The 22,902-nt window shown below is 46.1% G+C and overlaps 1 protein-coding gene across 1 annotated transcript in view; it reads left to right on the forward strand.

The window, feature by feature from the left end:
• The first annotated feature begins 8,652 nt into the window (after positions 1 to 8,652).
• The window catches only part of RP1L1 (RP1 like 1), a 45,287-nt gene continuing 31,037 nt past the window's right edge, over positions 8,653 to 22,902 (forward strand). The window contains exon 1 of the mRNA XM_019733086.2: positions 8,653 to 8,850. The gene's annotated coding sequence lies outside the window, so the exon portion shown is untranslated. The remainder of the gene's footprint in view (positions 8,851 to 22,902) is intronic.

Genomic DNA, 22,902 nt, shown 5'->3' on the forward strand with positions numbered 1-22,902 from the left:
CTTATGGGAACGTAACTTCAGGGCCCTCACTGCTTTTCCCACCAAGAGGAAGACTGGTTAGGACCACTTTGTTCTCCCTTTGCAGATGACTAGGGGCAAGGCAATGGGGTCCTCCCATGAGGCTCTTGGGTTCCTCACGCAAATGTCCCCGTTTTCTCTTCAATGACTTCCACCCTCTCGATTATCTCATGTAGGGAATGAACACACAAAGCGCGCCCCGTTGCAACACGTAGTTATGTCATAGATCCCTTCCCGTCCTCGTCATCCTTGGTGTTTGTTTCTTTTGGACATATTTACTTCTTGGCTTCTAATAAGCCGCTGTCTCCTGAATGAGCTTCTGTTTCTCCACCATTCCTTCCCTGCCTTCTGTGAAGACTTCTGTTTGCCCCTTACAGGTCGGTAGGGTTCTGTCCACACCTTCTTTTCTTTCTCAGTCACATATTCCTTTTTAAAAATTCTGTTATGGTGAGAACACAACATGCGATCTACCCTCAATATATTTGTAGGAGCACAACACAGTGTTGTTTCCAACAGGCATGAAGCTGCACAGTAGCTCTTTGGGACTTATCTGTCTTGCATCATTGAGACTTTGTGCCTCTCGATGAGCATCTGTCCATCCTCCACGCCCTCCCAGACTCTGGCAACCACCATTCTACTCCTTGATTCTATGAGTTTGACTAGTTCAGATATCTCATAGTAAGTGGAATCATGCAGTATTTGCCTTTTTGTGGCTAGCTTCTTTTCTTTAAATTGTTTTTTTAAATTGGGGAACATTGTGTTTTTCCAGGACCCATCAGCTCCAAATCAAGCCGTTGTTTTCAATCTAGTTATAGAGGGCACAGCTCACTGGCCCATGTGGGAATAGGACCAGTGACCTTGGTGTTATGAGCACTGCACTCTAACCAACTGAGCCAACCAGCCACCCCTCCGGCTTCTTTTCTTGATGGGAGTTTTTATGACAGCTGGCTTCCTTTTCGGCCATTGCATAAGGGACATGCTGGGGAAGACTCTTTGACTTTTAGAGCTTTGGGCCCCAAGGACCACATCTTAGACATGATAGAGAGGAGAGCATCACCCAGAGATCCTTTGTGTTCCTTAGTGGAAATGTGAAGTGTATGTGAGTATGAATATGAAGAGGGGTATTTATGGATGATGGGTAGCTCAAGAGGGTAGACTCTGTCAGATACTGCTTGCGGTCTGTCCACTATTTACTCTCCACTAGTCTTACCAATAGAACTCCAATTTTCCCACGGACAGCAGTATGCACAGCTGAAAAAACATTTCCCTGCCTCCCTTGTGGATTGGAATGGTCATGGACATAGGCCCTTGATACGTTTTCCAGGCCTTGGAAAGTCCATTTCACCTTTATCTCTTTCTTTCTTCTGATTGGGAATGCAGAGGTGATTGCTGGAGCACCAGCAGTCATATTGTATGTATGTGAATGAGAATCCCATCTTGGATTCCCTGATGATAGCCAAGGTCTGCTGACCTCTGCAGTTTTTCGTTTTTTGTTTTTTTAAATTAAAGTTTATTGGGGTGACAATTGCTAGTAAAGTTACTTTGGTTTCAGGTGTACAATTCTGTAATACATTATCTATGTATCACATTGTATGTTCACCACCCAGAGTCAGTTCTCCTTCCATCACCTCTGCTGTTTTTGTGTATCTCTCAAGCCACTTGTTTTGGTTGAGAGTTACATGTAGCTACATTCAGTCTCTCAGTGCTAGAGAGACTAATTTCTGAGGCTCAAGTTGGGTCAAATGAGGTCATGAGATGGACCAGGCTGTGAGGGGTTCTTTTTCACAGAAGTAAAGTGATTTGCCAGAACGAGGAAGTGGGGGCGATTAGGTTGCAGGATATGTCCCCTGGTCACCAATGTGAGCTGCACGTCCGACTTCCTGTCAGGGCCCTGAGAAAGGGATAGGCATCTTGGAAGACTTTTCCAGGTCTGGGGGAGGGTGGGAATTCTGCTTATTAACATTAAAGGAGCCCCATCAAGGACAAATCATCATGATGAACCAAAAGTCCACTATTGTGGACACTTCTCAGAAGGTAAATTTAGGCTTTGTAATCAGTCAGCCTGTTAGACAGGTGGGAACCCTTAGTTCCTTAGGAAAGAACCTTTGGAGGTGGTGGTGGAGAGAGATTCACATTTGAGAAAGGTCATTTTTAGGACACAGTAAATCTCAGCATGTTTCTAAGTGATCATTAATTTATTCACTCAAAAAATGTGTATTGTGCATGGAAGAGTAGCCATTCTACCAAAATGATGAGACACAGAGTTGACCTGTATAGTCTTCTCTGATGTGGCACCCTGACTTCTTCCTCCACCTTGTTTAATAGCACTATCCCTCACACCTTCTCTTTCACTTTATCTGCACTGCTGGACTTTCTATGCCTCGGGCACACTCCTCAGAATTTCTGTACTTTTTCTTGCCTCTGTCTTGAAGGCTCTTCTCCCAGGTACCTGCTTGGAGACGCTTCCCCTGGCCATGCTTTCACAGTGACAGTCCCTTCCTCTCACTCTCTCTCCCCTCATCCTGCTTTATTTTCCTTCACAGCACTTATTCACCTGACATATATTCATGTACGGTGTGTTTGTCGCCCCCACTAGAAGGTAATGTCCATGAGGGCAAGATCTTTGCTTTGCTCACTGTGGGACCCTGTGCCTAGGACAGGGTCTGGCATGGGACAGACGCTCCATATGTATTTGTTGAATGAATGAATACCGGCCTGGAACCCCAAGACGTGCCCAGTCCAGGGGAGAGCAGACCAAGTTATAAATATGCTAAGTGTCACGACTGTGCATCAAGGGGCTGGAAGGGAAGAGAGGAGGGGAGCCCAGTCAAGATGGGGACGGCTTCCTGGAGAAAATGACGGCTGGAGACAGAGTGGGGCTAACGAACTGAGGGTCAGTGCAGAGACGGAAGATAGCGTCTGGTAGATTCGTTGTGCAGGGCAGGTTGGGGACCCCTTTGTCCCCCAAGTCAGGGGAAGTGGATGGAGGATGAGACAAAGAATGGTAGGTGGGGGTGTGGGAAGGTTGAGAAGGGCCATCCCACAATGTGACTCATTTCAAAGCAGGAAAGAGAATGTAGAAATTAGCTTTAGAGCCAGGGATAAAATTCCTGTTGGGGAGAGATTTTTTTTTTAGTAGCTTAATGAGCCTCTTTGGTTGTAGAAAGAGGGCCCTGGGGAACACTGGAACAGAGGACAGACGGCTACACGATTGCTGAGTAGCTCAGCATAAGAAGTGGGTTGGACTTGCAATATTCAAGCCTCCAAAGTGGGGTTCTATTGGCAATGAAGAAAGTGGGTGTGGCAATTTGGTAGGCAAGCAACCTCACCTGCCCCAGCAACAAAGCCTTTTTGCCTGGGCGTAAGAAAGTATTGGCTGGGGGGTGGGGGTAGAAGTGTCAGGACCTTGAAGTTAGATGAGGTGAGGGATGTGGGGCTCCAGGGAGGAGGAGAACACAATGGAGGAAGCTGGGGACTGAGGGGAGATGTCACCAGGCACAGTCCTCAGTGGTGATGATCAAGGGGCTTTCGAATATAGGGGTGTGTCGGAGTCACTTAAAATATCCTTCTCTGCTGGGCTGTGAGGTAACCTCAAGAGCCCTCCCTCACCCTCAATATCACAGATGTCTGTTACATACACTGGTCTCATTATGGAGAATTTGAGATCAACGTGGGGCATAAAGGTAGCAACTCAAACAGCACTCCGTGAAGGATGGGGAACTTGGCAGCAGTAAGTGAGACTCAGGGGCAAAGCGGTAAAAGTTGTAGCCCCTCAAATCCTTTCAGTGATACAGGGAGGGGTGCCGAGTTTTCCACCCAGGTGGGTTGCGGTTGGAACCCGTTTAACTTCTTCTCTCCAAAGAGAGTGACCCCAGTCTGATGTTCACTTTACAATAGTAGAGCACAGATGATGGCATCACTGAGGGTGAGAGGGCAGGGGAAGCAGAGGTTTGGAAGCACAGCTGTAGAGAGTAGGACGGATTCAAGGAGAGCCCTGGATCTCCCACACACAAACTTTGGAGAACTTAACTCAGACAAAGCCTTTACCACCCTGGGCGAATGCCTTTGTTCAAGGTCTACAGTTTCCCAAAGACCTCTCTCGGAGAGAAGGGTGTGGCAGAGAGGTCCGAGGAGGGTTCCAGGAGCCAGAGGCTGGCAAGGAGTGAGCCTGGGGGCCTGAGAGATGAAAGACTTGGTGGGAGACCCGGAACAGCAGCCTGTGAGAGCACTTTTGTTTATTTGGCACCTCCGGTGACTAGGACAGCAGCAAGTGCTTCCTAAGGACTAGATGAATATTTTTTGAATTCATGAAAGAAAGAAGGTCCCTGGATGATAGTAATTTTGCCCCCAGTGACCCTGTTGGTTTCCTGTTTACAACTGCTCAGACCCTTCCAAACTGAGCCAAGGCCCTCAAAGTCCTGCTGCATCTGCCGTTCAGAGAGCTAAAGTGTTGGTGAGTGTGGGGAGTAGGGTGGAGAAGGTAAGAGCAGTTGGGAGGCCTACGTCCTAAGTGTGTGACTTCATTTGTATTATGAGCTGAGTTGTGTGGCCCCCAAATTCTCATGTTGAAGCCCTAACCCCCTAATGTGACTGCATTTGGAGATAAAGCCTTTACAGACAGAGGTTATTAGAGAGAGTCATTAGGGCGGGCCCTAATCCAATGTCACTGGTGCCCTCATAAGAAGAGGAGATGAGGACAGATACGTGCAGAGGGGTGACCATGCAAAGACATGGGGGACGTGGGGGAAAGAGCCACCTACAAGCCAAGGCAAGAGGCCTCAGAAGAAACCAACCCTACTGACATCTTGGGCTTGGACTTCTAGCCTCCAGGACTGTGAGAAAATACATTTCTATTGTTTAAGCCCCCCAGTCTATGGTATTTTTTTTTATAGCAGCCTGAGGAAACTAATACAATGTGGTTACCAGCCCTTTAGGGTGGGATGGGGTGAGATATGCACAATTATAAGTAGGTTTCCTCCCTTCAAAGAAAGGGGAAGGATGCTGGGACTTCTAGGCCGGGGAAGTGCTTCTTCCCTGGGAAGAAGCTGTTTGTTTGTTGTTTCAATTTACAATCTGTTGCAGGTCAATATGCAAAAGAACACAATAAAATGCATTATTGGAAAACACATGAGACATACAAAACACAGGTCAACCATTTTCACACTTGGATATCCCCACAGGTCAAATTGTTATAAAAGTTTCTAAATGTTTGTTCTTAGTGTCTGTCCGTATCTCATTTTGTTCAGGTAACAAGCAGTTCCTGACGTCACTTCTAGCTGCGCTCACTTTTAGTAGCACTGGACGATGGCAAACCCCCTCATTTTTGAAGTCTAGCGTCAGAGGTCAGGCAATGGCTGACCTGTGTCCAGCCAGGAGCTCCCAAGGGGCCCTGCCAGCCACCTTTCCAGTGAAGGGGCCCTGCTGGGGTGGCCAATGGGTGGCCTGGCTGTCTGCAGCTGGGGGGCCCTTCTCTGTGGTAAGGAGAAAGGAAATGGGCTTCCTTCTCTCCCAAGAGTAGGGAGGAGTGAAGAGGCAGAGGGAAGAGGAGGAGAATCTAGATGATGAAGAGAAGACAAAACTCCTCTATCCAAGCACAGCAGCCATCTTAGATCTGAGGGCAGGACCTCAGGTGGCTTTCCTGTCGAAGCTGACCTGAACGCCACAGGACTGCAGAACGTAGCTAGCTGGGCTATGATGACTCATCCCACACGCGGCCATGGAGATGACACTGCAACAGGACAACTAGCATTTTCTTTAAAGGGGATTTTCTATTTCTCTGCAAGTAGGAAAAGTTTTAACCCTACGGACAAAAGGCCTGGCTCTTGTTATCATAGATATTTATGATCAGAGAGATCTGTTGAGACAGTGACTTGGGGAAACTGGTGATGGCTCGGAATAGCTACAGTGAGGTGTGGGCCTGACCAGGAAACGATGGAAGAAGCACTGAAGAGTCACACTGGAGGCTCAGTTATGTTGAGACCATGAATTTGAAGGAACTTCAGTCCATAGGATTGAGTGAATTCCTCCGGAAGCTTCCAACCCCTGGAGGTAGAAAAAAGGAAGGAAGTGGCTGGATTGATCAGCAAGAGAGTGGCTGAAGCAATGTCCCATAGGCTCTAGGCTGTGGGCAGAGCTGGGAAGGGTTTAAAGGGACTTGAGGAGGCTGACTAAGGTCTGCTGAGGGCGCAAACTGATGTGGTGGGAGGAAGAGCAGGAAAGAAGCCAGAGATAGAAGGCCATGGCCTGAGACTGACCTTGTAGAATTGAGGTTCTTAGAGCTGAGCATGTCTGGGTGACAAGGCTTGGGGGATGGGCAGGGGAGTAGTTTGTGAGGTGGTGTGTAGACAAAGGGTGTTGAGTCAAGGGAATTTGAAGCCAGGTTGTGGGCTGGATGCCACACACGTTGATGTTAGCTTCTCTGGGATTTCTTTGCATTTTCCATAGTAGCAAAGAAGACACTGGAATATAGTAAGTATTTTAGAAACACTGAGTCATAAATCTCTTAGTAATTGACACAAAGGCCTCTGAGAGTCAGGCACAAAAGTGCTAGTTACCTTTTTAGAGCTTTGAATAATTTAAATAGGTTATCTGGAGGACAAATCCTATTTGACCATGCAACTCATGGAATCATAGGTATTTATGCATGGTCTTTTTTAGAGGTAGGGTAGTCCCAAGGTCCAAATTGCCTGGGGAATTCTGGTTTACTCCTGTTGTCCCAAAGTAATCAATAGTGTCCTGTTTCACTTCCTAAAGTGTCTTGCTTTGGCTGATAAAATATACATATAGTCACTCCTCCTGGAGGTCACCGGTTCACTCCCTCCATTTCATAAATGTGGACATCAAACAGACTTATTTTCCCTTTACTTGCAGTGATTCCCACATTCTTCTGGAAAATGAAAAAGCTAGTGAGAGGTTTGATTACCCTTGTGTGCTTATTCTCATGTTCAGATGAAGTGGCGTTTGTCGAATACCAAGGCATCTTGTACGCCCTGCAGGTACACAGTGAATGTGAACCCACACATAGCACCTGGAATTTCTTTGAGCTGCCCATATCCTGCACTTTGCCTGAAGAATCTGGATTTCAGCCCGTGACCGTTGTGTCTGACAATGTTTATTCTAACTTATTACAATTACTTGGGCAAGCCCAGGGTGATGGTTAATTTTATGTGTCACTTTAACTGGGCGAAGGGATGCCCACATAGCTGGTAAAACATTATTTCTGAGTGTGTCTGTGAAGGTGTTTCTGGAAGAGGTGAGCATTCGAATTGGTAGACTGACTTCTCTCACCCACATGGGTGGGCATCAGCCAATCTGTTGAGGGCCCCAGGAGAACGAAAAGGCAGAAGAAAGGTGAATTTGCTGAGGCCTCCACCTTCTCTTGCCCTCAGACGTCAGCGCTTCTGGTTCTTGGGCCTGCAGACTCAGACCAGGACTTACCCCATCACCTTCCCTGGTTCTCAAGCCTTCAAGCTGGGACTTGAACTACACCTGGGTCCTCCTGTGTTTCCAGCTTGCAGACGGCAGATTGTGAGACTTCTCAGTCTCCAAAATTGCATGGACCAATCCCTCATAAATTTCTTTCTTTGTGGCTGTATATATCCTACTGATGCTGTGTCTCTGGAGAAACCTGACGAACACACCCAGTGTTCACATCCAGAGGGATCTCCACTCTGCAGCCCACATCCAGGCACACCTGATCGTTTGGACTGAATTGCTGCATCTGGCAGCCAGCAGCAGCCTTGAGTGATTTTGTTGGCAGAATTGATCAGTCTTATTGATGTTCAACATACATTGGCTCAGTCTTTGCCTCTTGATGACAATACAGTCTCAGGCCCAATTATGTCCACAGGTGGCTCTTTAACCTAATTAACTCCCAGTGAGGAAACAACCAGCTTCAGGTCACATGGTTTATCTCTGCCTCCAGGCAACTGTGCGCCTAAACATGAATATTCTAAGAAAGAATCGTTTTTCTGCCCACATAGAGTAGATGTGATCATTCTGGACTGTAGCAGTTCCCCGCTAATTGTTGCCAACATAAAGCCCAAATGATCAATTTAGCCTAAAATGAGGAAAGAGGGTCCTCTGAGGAGGAAACTGGTTATTCAGCATCAGTATAGTAAACAGCTGATGGACAGGTTTCCTTGTCAGCTGGTTCTTTCAGGCCTCCATATACTTAATTCCCGATTCATGCGGTGGCATTGTATTTCCTTTTCTCCTTTATTGGGGGAGATGGCAACCAGCCAGCCACCTTTTCCCCTGTTGTGCCCCACTCAGGACTTGTGTTTCTATGGGGCACCCCCTGTGGACCGGGCACCCCCAGCCAGCACAGACTGCTTGTGGCCCACCCAGGTGGCTGGAATTGGGTGGGAGCCCTGGGGGCTCAGAGGGTTCCCCACAAGCCCACGGGACTGTATGTAACAGTCTTGAGGAGTGTACCCCTGGGCAGAGGGCCAGGAACAATCTGCGTAACCCACTAAGCTAATTATTCTCTGCAGATGGTGTCCCCCACTAATCCTCTTTGGGGTTGTTATAATCCAGCCCTGTTCTGGGAGAGCTGCTGGGTGGCTAGCCTCAGTGCAAATGGGGTGTCTGCTTGCGCTGAGGAGGCAGGGTGCCTGCTCTGTGGAGCTGGCATTCTGGGCTCTTGAACCAAAGAGAGCGGCTGTGAGGATCGTCCAGAGGAGGGCTGCCAGCCTTGTGGCCCCTGGAAGTCGAGCCAGCTGCGAGGAGTGAGGTGGCATCTAAAGTGGCCTGAATTTCCTCCACGGCACGTTCCCCTGGGGCTCTGGGGGCTCCAGGAGCCGGCCATGCCCTTGTGCTCCCTGGAGAATGGTGAGTCTGTGTCCCTGGGGTCACCCACCCGAGGGCAGTGTGTCTTGGCATTGGGAAGTCACAGCCATTGGCAGGCATTTCAGCCTGAGACTCTGGAAGGGATGTCTTGAGAAGGATGCTCGTGATGATGCAAGATTGGGGCTCTTCCCGCAGCCTGCCGGGCTGTTTGGTGTTAGGTCGTGTTTCAACACGGCACAGCTGAGAGTCAGGCTCCTGCTCGTTGATTTACGGGATGTTAACATTACAGCCTGTCTGGTTCTCCCACCTGGACCTGGAGTGTGAACAATATAGGCACTGGTGCCAGGGAGGGAGAAATCCCTCCTGAGGACCCTCCTCTGGTTCTTGGAGTGGTGGGGGTGTGGGGGGGACCCCACTCCTATGGGGTGAGACCAGCCGTGTGGGTGGCTTGGGGGACATGTTTGCTTCTTGAGGATCAAGACTTTAAGAGAGAGCGATCACGAGCCTGGGCAAATACAGAGCATGGAATGGGGTTCGGGGTCCCTCGACATGAACTCACTGAATTTTCTCTGTGGCTTCCAGATGAGCATCCTGGGCCCATTTCTACAGAAGAAGAAAGTAAGGTGCCCAGAGATTAAGTTAGGGAAGGCCCACAGAGTCAAACTCGGGTGTGTCTGGAGCCTCTTCCCTCCTCACTGCTCTTTTTATCATCTTCCCTGGGCAAGGAACGCACCATCCTCCTGCCTTGGGTTGGCTGGCCACGAGGCCGAGGCTCGGGGGTAGGTGACTTGCAGAGGGCACAGAGCCATGAGGACAGGCCCTTGGCCACGCCCAGAATGATTGCCACTAACTGTCTCTGTCCTGACTCTGTCCCTTCTGTACCCCACACTGAAGGCTGTCTCCATAGAGGAGGAGATCCACCCACAGTGCCAGAGAAGGGGGTAAAAGCCACTGCCTCCCAGCCGTGTAACCAAGGAGGCAGCCCTGGGAGAGCCCTGGTCCCACGCCCCCGGTCCCTCCCACCGCCCGGCCCAGAGTACACCTCAGATAGTGAGAACATCTGCTCGGGGCAACCCTCCGAGAGGTATAACCCACATCATGCTCTGTTTACCCTCTTAGGTATATAAACATCGTCCAGAAATCCTCTTATCAATTGTGGTGACTTCAGACAGGCCTGCTCTCTATGTCTAACACTGAGGGGAGAGAGAAGAACTAGTTGCCATTTTCAGCTCCTTGGTGCTTCAATGTATGTTTGTGTATGTGCACGTGAGTCTGCATGCTTGCAGGTATGTGTATGCACTTGTGTGTGTGTGTGTGGGGGGGGGGTTTGTGCACATGCTGGTTAGAAAGATCTGGTGTTATTATGGAGAGAGCACTGGACCAGCAGTGGTAAAGCATAGCCTGCTCTGGCTGGCTATGCAGTGCCCCTGCTCTCTGGGCCTTGGTTTCCCAGGTGGGATGCGAGCGAGTTGGACTAAACCAGCCATCGCTTCTTTCAGGGTGACAGCCTTCAGCAGCTTTCTCAACTCCAAGTTAAATAACCCCAGTCCCTATAACCTTTCCCTGTAAAGCACATTTTCCAGTCTTTTAATCATCTTGGTTATTTTCCTCTGAACTCCCTCCAAGATACCTATGTCATTGGTTAAGTATGTCATATAAATTAGCCAGCAAACCAATCTGTCAACAATATCTCTTGAGCAACCACCCTGTGGCTTGCAGGAGGTGCTGGGCTGATACAGTGCAACTACAGGAACAAAAAAGAGTTTTCACTCTGGCTCAGACCAAGGGTTCATTTGTCCTGCAGTGGTTGGAGGCACTGGGGTTATGCTGGGAGGACATCGTTTCTTTTAATGCCATCATCCCCCAAAGATCAGGGCCTTCCCCCAATATCAGTGTCTGAAAATGTTTTAAGTAAACATTTAAGGGCACCTGCTCTGTTCAGAGCCCCTGCTAGGCTGTGCGAGGGTTACAGAAATGAGGGTGATATAGTCCCTGAACTCCAGGATGAGAGGCAGGTGTTCAAGGTGGAAAGTGGGGGTACAGAAGCAAAAAGGGGCCATTGGAGTTAGATGTGGGCTGCTCTGAAAGGTTTTGTCTCATGCAGCATGATCCATAACAAAGTGGAATAGCCAAAAGAATTCAGAATTTGGAGAAAACTATTCCTTTACTTGAATAGTGGTTTCCGCATTCATCAGCTGGGCAAACCTTGGGTGACTTATTGAAACTTTCTGAGCCTCAGTTTCTTTAAGGATAACATGGCAGGATTACACCTTGGAAGGATTGTTTGAGCCTCGATGACATCACAGTGGGGAAGTGTCTGATGCATAGTAGGTGATCCATGTGTATAATCATCACTCTTCTCAACAGCAAATTACAGATCAGCTTCGGAAGAGCCTTCACCGCTTCTGATTGGATATAGTGTTGACTGTCCCACTGGCTGGGGTTCTAAGTTCTGTTAGGTGACCATGGGTGATGTGCACAATAGCATTGTCTCTGCTTATTGATCCTAAAATAATTTTCTTCGCGGTTGAAGGACTGTCTTTTATTTATAGTCTAGCATACCATTCATGATTTTACAGTCTTAGACCAACAGCTGTGATCTTGACTTTAATCTTTGTGGTTGGGGAGAGCCCTATTCTTTTTTTTTTTTTTTAAGTTTAACCTCAGTTTTCTGTGTTTGAAAGAGCACTTGACCCTTGGCTGAGATCTCTGGCTAACCTGGCAGGGTAACTTTGGACAAGTCACCAAAAAAAAAAAGAGCCAGCTGTGGCGCGAAGCAAACGCTTCTCAAACATGTGTGTGTATCGCCTGGAAGTCTCAGTAAAACACAGACTACTGGGATCCACCCCAGAATTTCTGACTCGGGGAATCTGAGTGGAGCCAGACAATTTGCAAGCTCCCCGGCGATGCTGAGGCTGTGGTCCGGAGCCGGCATGTGAGAACCGAGAATGCTGGTGTACGATGAGCAGCCCAGGAGCTGAGTGGACCGTGGCCAAGTGAATTGACCCTTCTGAGTCTACTTTTTCATTTATAAAACTTGTACCTTACAGATTAGATTTAAAGGTAATAATTAGACAAATTATGGTGCGGAAAGCACTTTTTACACTATAAAACACAATACAGCTATTAATAGCTTAGTATTCCCTGTGCCGGCCCGGTGACTCAGGCGGTTGGAGGTCCGTGCTCCTAACTCCGAAGGCTGCTGGTTCGATTCCCACATGGGCCGGTGGGCTCTCAACCACAAAGTTGCCAGTTCAATTCCTCGAGTCCCGCAAGGGATGGTGGGCAGCGCCCTCTGCAACTAGGATTGAACACGGCACCTTGAGCTGAGCTGCCGCTGAGCTCCTGGGTGGCTCAGTTGGTTGGAGTGTGTCCTCTCAACCACAAGCTTGCCAGTTCAACTCCTGCAAGGGATGGTGAGCTGTGCCCCCTGCAACTAGCAATGGCAACTGGACCTGGAGCTGAACGGCACCCTCCACAACTAAGATTGAAAGGACAACAACTTGACTTGGAAAAAAATAGTCCTGGAAGTACATACTGTTCCCCTATGAAGTCCTGTTCCCCTTCCCCAATACATTTTTTAAAAAAATAGCTTAATATTACCCATGGTTTTAATTTACGCAGCTATAAAATGAGGATATTAATAGTAATTTTTATAAAGATTAAGTGAGATGACCTATATAAAAGCAGTTTGTGGAATATAAAGAACTATAGAGTCTTGTTCTTATAACTCCCCTAAGGCTCAGTTTCCTCATCCACAATACGACAGGATGGCCACCCCAGCAGAATCTTGAAATGCTGTTTAAAGCGGTGTTTGTGAACCTTCACAAGAGAAACTGAGCTCTCTAGGAGCCGAGCACAACCATCCAGCCCCCTGTCCTAGTGGGGCAGGTCTAGAATGTCAGGGCAAGACCACAGCCTAGTGAACTCTGACACCACAGGGTTTTTCCCAGGCAAAGTGCTTGATCCAGAGGGTTCATAAATCCATGTCCCAATGTTACTCTTGTGTGTGGTGTTTCCTCCTGAATCTAACATAGTACCAGCACCACAGCAGGTGCCTGACAAATACCAACATGTTTTTTTTTCTTAAGAAATAAACTCTAACTGCGATAATTGAAGTAGTTTGCTCAAGAAGTGGGGATGGGGAGAGTGAAGAAAGCTTTTGTAGGGGACTAGGTTTCACAGGCGTTCTAAGAAAGGTGCATCTGTGGGTTGTTCCAATCTCATTCTTCCTCCTCTGTAGGAGTTTTGTGAATCCATTACAGTTGTGGATCCAGGGATTTTCTAAGGGACAGGAAGGGAAGACCCCCACCAGGTTTTTATTCTAAGGAGCAGGCTCCTGTCTGGGCTCAGGCATGGCCACACTCTGGAAGGAAGCCGGGCCAGGAGGGGTGGGGGTGGCTGCAGCCTCACTGTCCTGACCCCTCCTACCTGCAGGGTGCTGTCTTTGGCCCTGCAGCACCTCATTAGCTTCTATTCAGTGTCATGGGAAAGCTGTGAGGTTGGGACCCTTGTGGGTGTCTCTTGGGGAGGTACAGGGAGGATTAAGGGGGATAAACAGTGAGAAGGTGGAAGATTGTATCCAGTTCCCCTATGCGTGCGGTGTCTGTCCATGCTCAGCGAAGGGGATTTTTCTAAATGAGTTCCTAGCCGAGTCTCTCACTCCATTTAAGAGTCACAGTAATGCAAAGCCAAAGGGAACTTACTGCTCTTCTGGTTCAAAGTGGCTGTTTTACTGGTAAAGGCGTGGAGGGCACTTTAAAAGAGACAACGAACCCAGAGCCTTGGACATCAGGGTCCCAGGCCGGCCCCACCATTTCTTAGGATGTTTGTTTTAACAGTTTGGAAATATGGATCTGATCCATGCAGGAGAGGGTTGCTGTGACTACTGGGTTTCAGAGCCGAGGTTCTCAAACCTATTTGGGTGTCAAACCTGCCTGGGGCAGTTAAAAAACACAGCATCTCTAGGAGGGGCCGGAGAACCTACACTGAAAAATAATGGCAGCCATTAGGTTGGCTACTATTTTAAAAAAAAAAAAAAGAGCAAGAGATGGTGAAAATGTGGAATAACTGGAAACCTTGTGCACTGTTGATAGAAATGCAAAATGGTGCAGCTGCTGTGGAAAACAGTATGCCAGTTCCTCCCAAAATTAAACATGGGATTACCATATGATCCAGCAATGCCTCTTATGGGTGTATACCCAGAGGAATTGAAAGCAGGATCTGAAACAGATATTTGTACACCCATGGTCACAGCAGCATGATTCCCAGTAGTCAAAAGGTGGGAGCAACTCCAGTGTCCATTGATGGAGGGATGGGTAAACAAAATGTGGAACACGCACACACACACACACACACACACACACACACACACACGGAAATTCTGACACAACCTACAACATGAACGAAACTTGTGGTTGTTCTTCTAAGTGATATAAGCCAATCACAAAAGGACAAATACTATATGATTCCACTTAGATTCCTGGAGTATTCAAATTCATAGCGGCAGGAAGTAGAATGGTGGTTTCCAGGGACTGGGAGGAAGGGGGGATGGGAAGTTAGTGTTTAATGGGGACAGAGTTTCAGTTTTGCAAGAAGAATTCTAGGGTTGGATGGTGGCAACATTAGCCCAACAATGTGAATGTACTTAATACCACAGAACTGTGCACTTAAAAATGGTTAGCATGGTAAATTTTATTTTATGTGCATTTTACTGCAATTACAAAAAAATTTAGTAGCAACAGCAATAAAAACATGCTCTCATGTGTCCCAGATTGGATTTCCCAGAAAGCAGCCTCTGAGAGGAAGGATAGGGTGGTAAGAGGAAGGTTTATTCGGGAGTGGCCTTGGGACCAATCCCTGTGGAGAGAAGAGAAAGAAGCGGGATGAGCAGGAGAAGACAGGCTACCATGTAGTCTCAGTGGAGACTCAGCCAATGTCACAGGGATTCCTGAAGGCAGGACAGCTCGTTATTACTGTCCCAATTTGGGGTGAGGTGACAAGGCCGTGGTAGCGAGGCCTGCATCTGTCTTTGGATGTGTGCTACAGGCAAGGGCGTGGCCTCGGGCAAGGCTGTCTTCTGCTGAAGCAGCTCCTGAGGGGACTGACAGCTGAGGGCTGTCATTTGAGAAAAATGGATGCAAAGTGCCTGAGAGCCTTCACACCCGTCCTTTAATCCTCACTGTAAACTTCGTAGCCCTCTCTGAGGAAAGCAGCATCTTCTTGTTTTGTACGTAAGGCCCTGAGCAGTTAAGTCACTTGCCTGGCCACATAGCTAATAGTAGCTGAGCTAGGTTAGAGCTCCAACCTTCCTTTCTGAGTTCAGGGCTCTGTCCATGCCTGCTACTACTCTTAGGTGTGGGCAACAGGGGCTCTGTCTTGGGCCCTGGACATTAGATGGGCTGGCTCTGGCCCTCTTCCTATGGGACGAGAAGTCCAGAGGGTCACGGGACATGTCCCATCCGGAGAGCATATCCTTCCCTCCCTTCTTGACTACCCACTGGGGACCCGGAATTCCCTGAAAGGTTTTAGGGCCTGTATCCACCCTCCCTAGTAAGGTAAGCAAAATCCTTCAATGGCTCAGAAATGGAAGACAAGATCTTCATATAGCACATCAGGCACTTAGCCATTCAGAAACCAGCAATGGTTTCCATGCTTCTGGGTGTGAAGCCCAGCTTCACTCCTCAGCTGCTGCCTATCTCTAGGTAATTTAAATCTCTAAGCCTCCGTTTCCTCCACCATAAACTGGAGATGATGATAGTGGATCCTGCAGGGGTATATGGATATCAAGCTAGCAGGGTAAGTGATCCACAAGTGGGTCTGAGACCCTCATCACCAAAGGCTCTCTCGGCAATATCCGGGGTCCTATGCCCACAGGGCTGCTCCCACAGAACCTTCTGCTTCTCCTGGCACAGCCTGGTCCTCGCCCATCTCCCAGACTCTGTCGTGTTCTCAGTGTGGAGCCTGGGCTCAGTCTGTGTCTGCTTAATGAGGGAATGAAGATGGGGCAGGGTGGCCGGCAGGGTGTCCTGCAGGGTATTGAAGGAATCAAAGCTTCTGAGTGCAACAAAAGGCAAGCAGGAAAGAGGAGAAAGCCAATGTCAGCAAATGCCTCCTACCTCCACAGTGTGGAATCTGAGTTCGCTGGTGGCCAATGTACAATGGTGGCCAATATCCTCCACCTGGCCTGGTTGTGACATGGGAGCCGTACTCCCTCGTGATGGGAAACAGCCTGTGGGGTATGCCAAACTGGTTGCACGGCCAGAGCCCATCATTTACAGGTGTCCCATTTCACAGTTGGGAACATGGAGGCCCAGTAAGCGGAAGCTGAAGGCTCAAGGTCACACACCCACTTCCTTCCCTGGAGGCCTTTTTTCCTGGCAGGATGTGCCCGTCCGGGAATGTATTAGCAGTGATTCTCTGATCTGGCCATGCTTCAGAATCACCGGGGGCCATGGCTCATTCCCCACCTACAGGGGTTTGGATTCAGTTCTATGGTGTTTGGAAAATTTGTGATTTCAACAAAAATCTCCAGAGGGTTGCATATATTTGGTGTTAAAGACTGATGTTTGGGAACCACTGGTTTGGAGGAGATCTTTACAGAAATGAGTTTAAGATTTCATTCTTTTCTATTTGTTTAATTTCTCATTCCCTCAAGAATCTGCAGCACTATAGAAATCCAAGAGAGCACTGACTAGGGTCACTCAATTTTATGTCGAACAATATTAAAATAAATGGTCATTAAAACAAAAGTCAGTCAAACTGGTGTTAGTATTGTATAAATTGAACAATTGCTTGGCTGAATTTTTCATCTTTAGTGGCAATAACAACCCCTATATTTATGCAGAGTTGGAGAGAAGTGGTTCTCCTCCCTGGCTATACATTAGAATCCCATAGGGGAACATTAGAAGAGTGACAGTTCAGTGGGGATCCCTGAGCAGAGCCCTGGGTGGGTCCTGATGTGCAGCAGGCTTTGAGAAGTGCTGCTCTGGCATCGGCAGAGCTCCCCCTAGTTACCAGCTGCACAGTATTCTCAGGACAAGACTGTGAAATAGGCAGGAATTTTGTTCTTATTTTATTGATGATAAAGGATGAAAAGGCTGAGGCCCAGAGAGGTGACCCAACCAGCCAAAAGCTACAGAGGGAAGGGGATGCTTCTGTGTCTCTGTTCACGGATGTCGTAACCTCTTCCTTGACCCAGTGAAATCTGTCATCGCGGTTCTCCATATAGTTGAGGACAGGGGTGAATCAGACCTGTGTAGCCTCGTGCACACCTCCAAAAGGCAGGAGTGTGGCAGGGGTGGGAAGGCGTGCCATGGGCTGTCTTACTCTGGGAAATGCAAGTCAGGAGAGTCGCTGGCTTCCCGCAGAATCACAGACTTTCAAGACGTGTCTGTCCCTTGTCTGTCCTCTGCTGTTTTTGGAGAAGAAATTAGAAGTCCAGAGGTGGAGTGTGAAATCCCCGAGTCCTCACTGCTCTGGCGAGACAGCATCTGGGTCACCTGGCCCCAGACCTGAGCATTCCCTGTGACTGGGCCAGCCAACCCGTCCTCGAATGGAGCCTGAGGGCCCAAGAGCAGCCGCAAGCTTTCCCAGGGCGCAGAATTGGCCTGGAGGCTCTCAGGACCCAACAGGGCCTCCTCGCATCCCAAACCAGTTTCTGGCAACTTGCCTCTTTGTTGACACATACTAGAAGGTTCTGCTACCCTCCCTGACCACCACCCCCTCTCCTTCCGCCCACCCCTGGCCATGTTTGCCAGAATGACGCAGACTGTATCTAGTTTTATTGCTCTGGTCTTGTAAATGTTTCTTGTAACATTCCAGTTGCTTCCATTCTCTGAATTTCCAGGGATCTATCAACATATTCCTAGAACTGGATGCTTTGCCATATACCACCACCTGCCCAGGTGAGAGGTAGCCCACAAGCCCCCAGGTGAGGAAGAAGTGTTTTTCTAGCACCCACATTAGGTTGTTGGCTGAACCAAGGTCTTCTCTTTTTTGGTGCAGGGACTGGCTTTCCTCTCCCAGGCAGGAAAGACCACATTCCAGCTTTTTCCAGATTCTTTGTCACCTGGAAAAAAAGAGACAGATGGGAAGACAGTGTTGTTTTTCAAGGGCGCTAATATAAAATGCTTTCCCCTCTTTTCTGAGAAGTTACAAGTGGATCTCTCATCACTGATCCCCGAGTCTTTCAGCTAGCTCCCAGCACGCTGGCCCTCTGATGGACGAAGTCAGCTCAGGAGCCGTCAGAAAGGAAAGAACTAAGATGCGCACCTCCTGTGTGCCAGGCATTTCCAAATACACGCTCTTGTGTAAAACTTGGGGTAGTTTTTATTTTCTTTTTCAGATGAGCAAACTGAGGCTTGGGGATACTAGTTAATTTACCCAAATTATATAACTAGTAAGTGGGGAGGAAAACACCCATAATTTGGTTGCATTTTGCAACTCTCAGTTTCACAGTGCCTTGATTGAAGCTCTGCATTAAAAAACAAAAAACAAAAAAAAAAAAAAACCTCCCTGAGTTTCCTCTTAAAAACTATGTTTTGTGCTTTTTAAAAGTTGATCATAATTTTGCTAGAGCAGATGTTCTCCACTTGTGCCTCCTAAAAGCTCCCTGCTTTCTTCTTAGCTTTCACTTAAGTTATTGAGCATCTAACTCAGGGGAGCCTGGGCACATAGACAATTCTTGAGTGACCTAAATGCACCTGGGCTGTCTGGTGCACTTCACAAAATGCTGTCAGAATCAGAGAAACACCATTCTGGTATTTTAAAAATAATTTTCTGAAAACCAAATCATTACGAAAATTTCCCTGAAAATGTTACCCAAGGGAGTAACTTCAGAGCAAACCAATCAACAGATCTTCTTCATCGATCTTTTCTCCCCAGATTTTCCTAGAAGCTCCTCAAAATTCTTTGTCTCTGAGTCTTCACCAAATACTGCTCATTATTCTCTCGTGTTTTCCCTCACTTTCAGCTTTGCCATTATTTTTGCTTTTCTTAAGTTTCTCGAGAGCTTCCTAACATGAATAAATCCAGGCCTTGTCTATTCTTTCAATTCTGCAGACTTGCTCTTTGCCCCTTAAGCACGGCTAAACCCCAGGCTAACAAACCACCTTCCCTCTGTGGGGATTGGGGACGGTTGAGCAGAGAGAAATGTGGTAGATTATATGGTACACCAATTCGGATTAGGTTTGACTGCAGACAATGGACAATCACCTTTCAGTGACTTCACTGAGAAACTCAGAGGCAGTCCAGGGCTTGGATTGTGTCACCATGGCCATTGGCATCTAAGCTCCTTCTCTCCATTATCCTTAATACGAGATTCTACTGTGGTGACAAAATGGTGTTTATAGCCCCTGCCATTACATACATATTCCAGGCATCCAGAAGAGAAAAGAGCAAACTTGAAAGAGGTTTCCTAGAAGCCCCTCCAAGTGGCTTCTGCATAAAACTCATCTCCATTTGAAAAGCAATTGGGGAAATGCAGTTGTATTAACTTGATGTGTTGCAGCCCCCACTATGTAGTAGCCCCCAATCTACTCTTCTGTACGAGTTGAAAGCAACAATGGACATAAATGGACTCTGCCACACATGGTAATTATTTTTGTCTCTGTCACTCTTGGGACTTTTTTAAGGCCTCTTTAAAAAAAAATTAAACCTTTCATTTGGAGATAATTGTAGATTTATGTGCAGGTGTAACAAAGGACACAGAGAGAGCGCCTGTGCTCTTTATCCAGTTTCCCCCAATCGTAACATCTCATAAAACTGAAGTACAATATCACAACCATTGATACAGTCCACATACGGGACATTTCTATCGTCACAAGGCTCCCTCATGTTGCCCTTTTATAGCCACACCTCCTTCCCTCCTTAACCCAGTAACCATTCATCTTTTCTCCATTTCCACAATTGTGTCATTTCAGCAATGTTATATGAATGAAATTGTAGAGCATGCCACATTTTGCATCACCATTTGTTGTGCGAATGGACAGTTTGTTTCTTTTCATTGCTGAGTAGTATTGCATTGTATGGATGTACCGCAGTTTGTTTAAGTGTTCAGTCTTTAAAGGACATCTGGGTTGTGTTCAGTCTTTGGCTATTAAGAATAAACTTGTGTCCAGGTTTTTGTGTGAACTGAAGTTTTCATTTCTCTGGGATAAATGTCCAATAGAGCAAGTGCTGGGTTTTATGGTAGTTACATGTTTAGTTTTATTACAAGATTCCAAACTGTCTGTACCATTTTACATTGCCACCAACAGTATGTGAGGGACTCAGCTTCTCCACAGTCTCGCCAGCATTTGATGTGGTCACTGGTTTTATTTCAGTCATTCTGATAGGTAGGTAACAATATCTCTTTGTGATTTTAATTTGTATGTCCCAATGGCTAACGGTGTTGAACATGTTTTCAAACCATGCCTATCTGCCATCCATATCTCCTCTTTGATGAAATGTCTGCTCATATCTTTTGCTCATTTTCTAAGTGGATTCTTTGTTCCCTGTTGTGTCTTGAGATTTCTTTATGCATTCTAGATACTAATTCTTTGCTGGAGATATGGTTTGTAGTTTTTTTTCTCCCACTCTCTAGCTTGTCCTTTCATTCTCTTAACAGGGTCTTTTGTAGAATAAGAGTTTTAGATTTTGATAAGTTCTAATTTAACCAATTTTTTTTCTGGATCATGTGTTTGAGTTTAAGAACTTTCATCTAGATCCTGACAATATCTTTCTGTTTTTTTCCTAAAACTGTTATTTTTTTGAGGTTGAGGTTAATAAATAATATTTTTTTACTATGGATGTCCAATTGCTCTAGTACCAATTTGTTAGGAAAGCTAACTTTTCTCATTTTGCATCTTTGTCAAAAATCAGTTGAGTGTTTTGCTGTGAGACTCTTTTTGGGTTCTTTATCTTGTCCTATTCATTTACATGTCTATGCCTCCAATAATAACTTTTGGGGCTTTTAAAAGAAAACTATGTTTTTCCCACTTAAAATAATATATTACATTATAAAATACTGAAAATACACACACACACACACACACACACACACACACACACACACACACACACACAAAGTTTTAAAAATAATTACCTGTAAGTACCATCATCTAAAAACAGAATTATAAACACTTTGGAGTGTTTTCTCCATGCATTGAAAACAATCCATATTTTTATTTTTGTTGTTCTCATGTTTACAATATGTGTTAATGTGGACAGGATAGGTTACACTGCAGCAACAAATCTCAGTGGCTCAGTCTAAAAGAAATTGATTTCTCAATTACGCAGGATCATCAGCAATGCAGGCAACCCTGAGAGGCTGTGGTCCTGGAGGTGGTGACTCAAGGATCCAAGCTGCTTTAATTGGCCCCGCTGTCCCCACTTGACATCTCCAATTTCACTGCCTCCGCATAGTAATGATACATGTCATGTCTGCCCCTATTTTATTGGCAGATACCAAGAAGGAGGAACATGACACAAGCTTTGGTGAGCCAGGGCATTGCATCTGTTACATAGTATATGAAAAGTGTCGTATTTTATTTTGTAAGTTAATATTACAACAATCTCTTTCCTACTTACCAATTCTTCAAACATTTTTGTAGAATGATGTATAGCCTAGAAAAAAAAAATCTTAGTATTTTATGAAATAAAACTTTCATTACCTGGAAAGCTGACTTTTGTTTAAAATGGCTGATTCTCCAATTATGTGAGATATATGAGGCTTCATTGTCAGAACAGTGTCATTGCAAAGTTCAAAGGGACAGAGTTAAGCATTTGGATCATGCAACTCTATTTCTTGGGCCAACCTAAGGCTCCTGTCAACCTCCCTCTAAAATCGGCCAGTTTCCATACTTTCTTTCTTATGACCGGTGTCAATACAAGGTAGCTTTATTTTTTGTTTTATTTTATTTTTATTTATTTATTTATTTTAAGTTAAAGTTTATTGGGGTGACAATTGTTAGTAAAGTAACATAGATTTCAGGTGTACAATTCTGTATTACATCATCTATAAATCCCATTGTGTGTTCACCACCCAGAGTCAGTTCTCCTTCCATCACCATATATTAGATCCCGTTTACCCTCATCTCCCACCCCCCTCACCCCTTACCCTCTGGTAACCCCTAAACTATTGTCTATGTCTATGAGTTTTTGTTCCTTCATTTGTTTGTCTTGTTCTTTTGTTGTTTTCAGTTTTATATACCATGCATATAGCAGTGAAATCCATATGGTTCTCTACTTTTTCTGTCTGACTTATTTCGCTTAGAATTAAAATCTCAAGATACATCCATGTTGTCACAAATGGTACTATTTCATCTTTTCTTACTGCCGAATAGTATTCCATTGTATATATATACCACAACTTCTTTATTCAATCATCTATCAAAGGACATTTTGGCTGTTTCCATGTCTTGGCCACCGTAAATAAAGCTGCAATGAACATTGGAACACATATATCTTTATAGATAAATGTTTTCAGATTTTTGGGGTAGATACCCAGGAGAGGGATTGCTGGGTCATATGGTAATTCTAGTCTTAATTTTTTGAGGAATCTCCTCGCTGCCTTCCATAGAGGCTGCACCAATCTGCATTCCCACCAATAGTGTATGAGGGTTCCTTTTCTCCACAACCTCTCCTCCTTGTTACTATTTGTCTTGTTGATTGTTTTATTTTTAACTAGAATAAAGTAGACCAAAAAGACAAATAAACAGAAACCTTGACCCTTCAGCATCCTGTAGTAAATACATCCCATGCACCATTCTGCCAATAGCATCCCCTAAAAAGAGGGGAAAAAATCACAGCCTTTATTCATGTCATTCCTTCTACTTGAAATGCTTTTTATTCCACCTTTGCCAAGTTAAATCTATTCACCTTTCAGATTTGTTGTGTGGGAATACCTTGATGCATGGCTAGTCTAAGTACAGCTCAACCAAGCCTTCCCTGGGGTCATAAAACAGAAAGGCTCATGATAAGATGCTCAAATAGTGTGGTTTATTAAGTAAATTGAATGTATTGGCGGGAAGCAAAGGGAGAGAGGTGGGCCAGGTTAACACAAATTCATTACCTGAATCCTGGATTACACAATGTCCATATGTCCTGTCTGTC

The sequence above is a fragment of the Rhinolophus sinicus genome, linkage group LG07 (genome assembly GCF_036562045.2).
Source record: "Rhinolophus sinicus isolate RSC01 linkage group LG07, ASM3656204v1, whole genome shotgun sequence".
Lineage (NCBI taxonomy): Eukaryota > Metazoa > Chordata > Mammalia > Chiroptera > Rhinolophidae > Rhinolophus > Rhinolophus sinicus.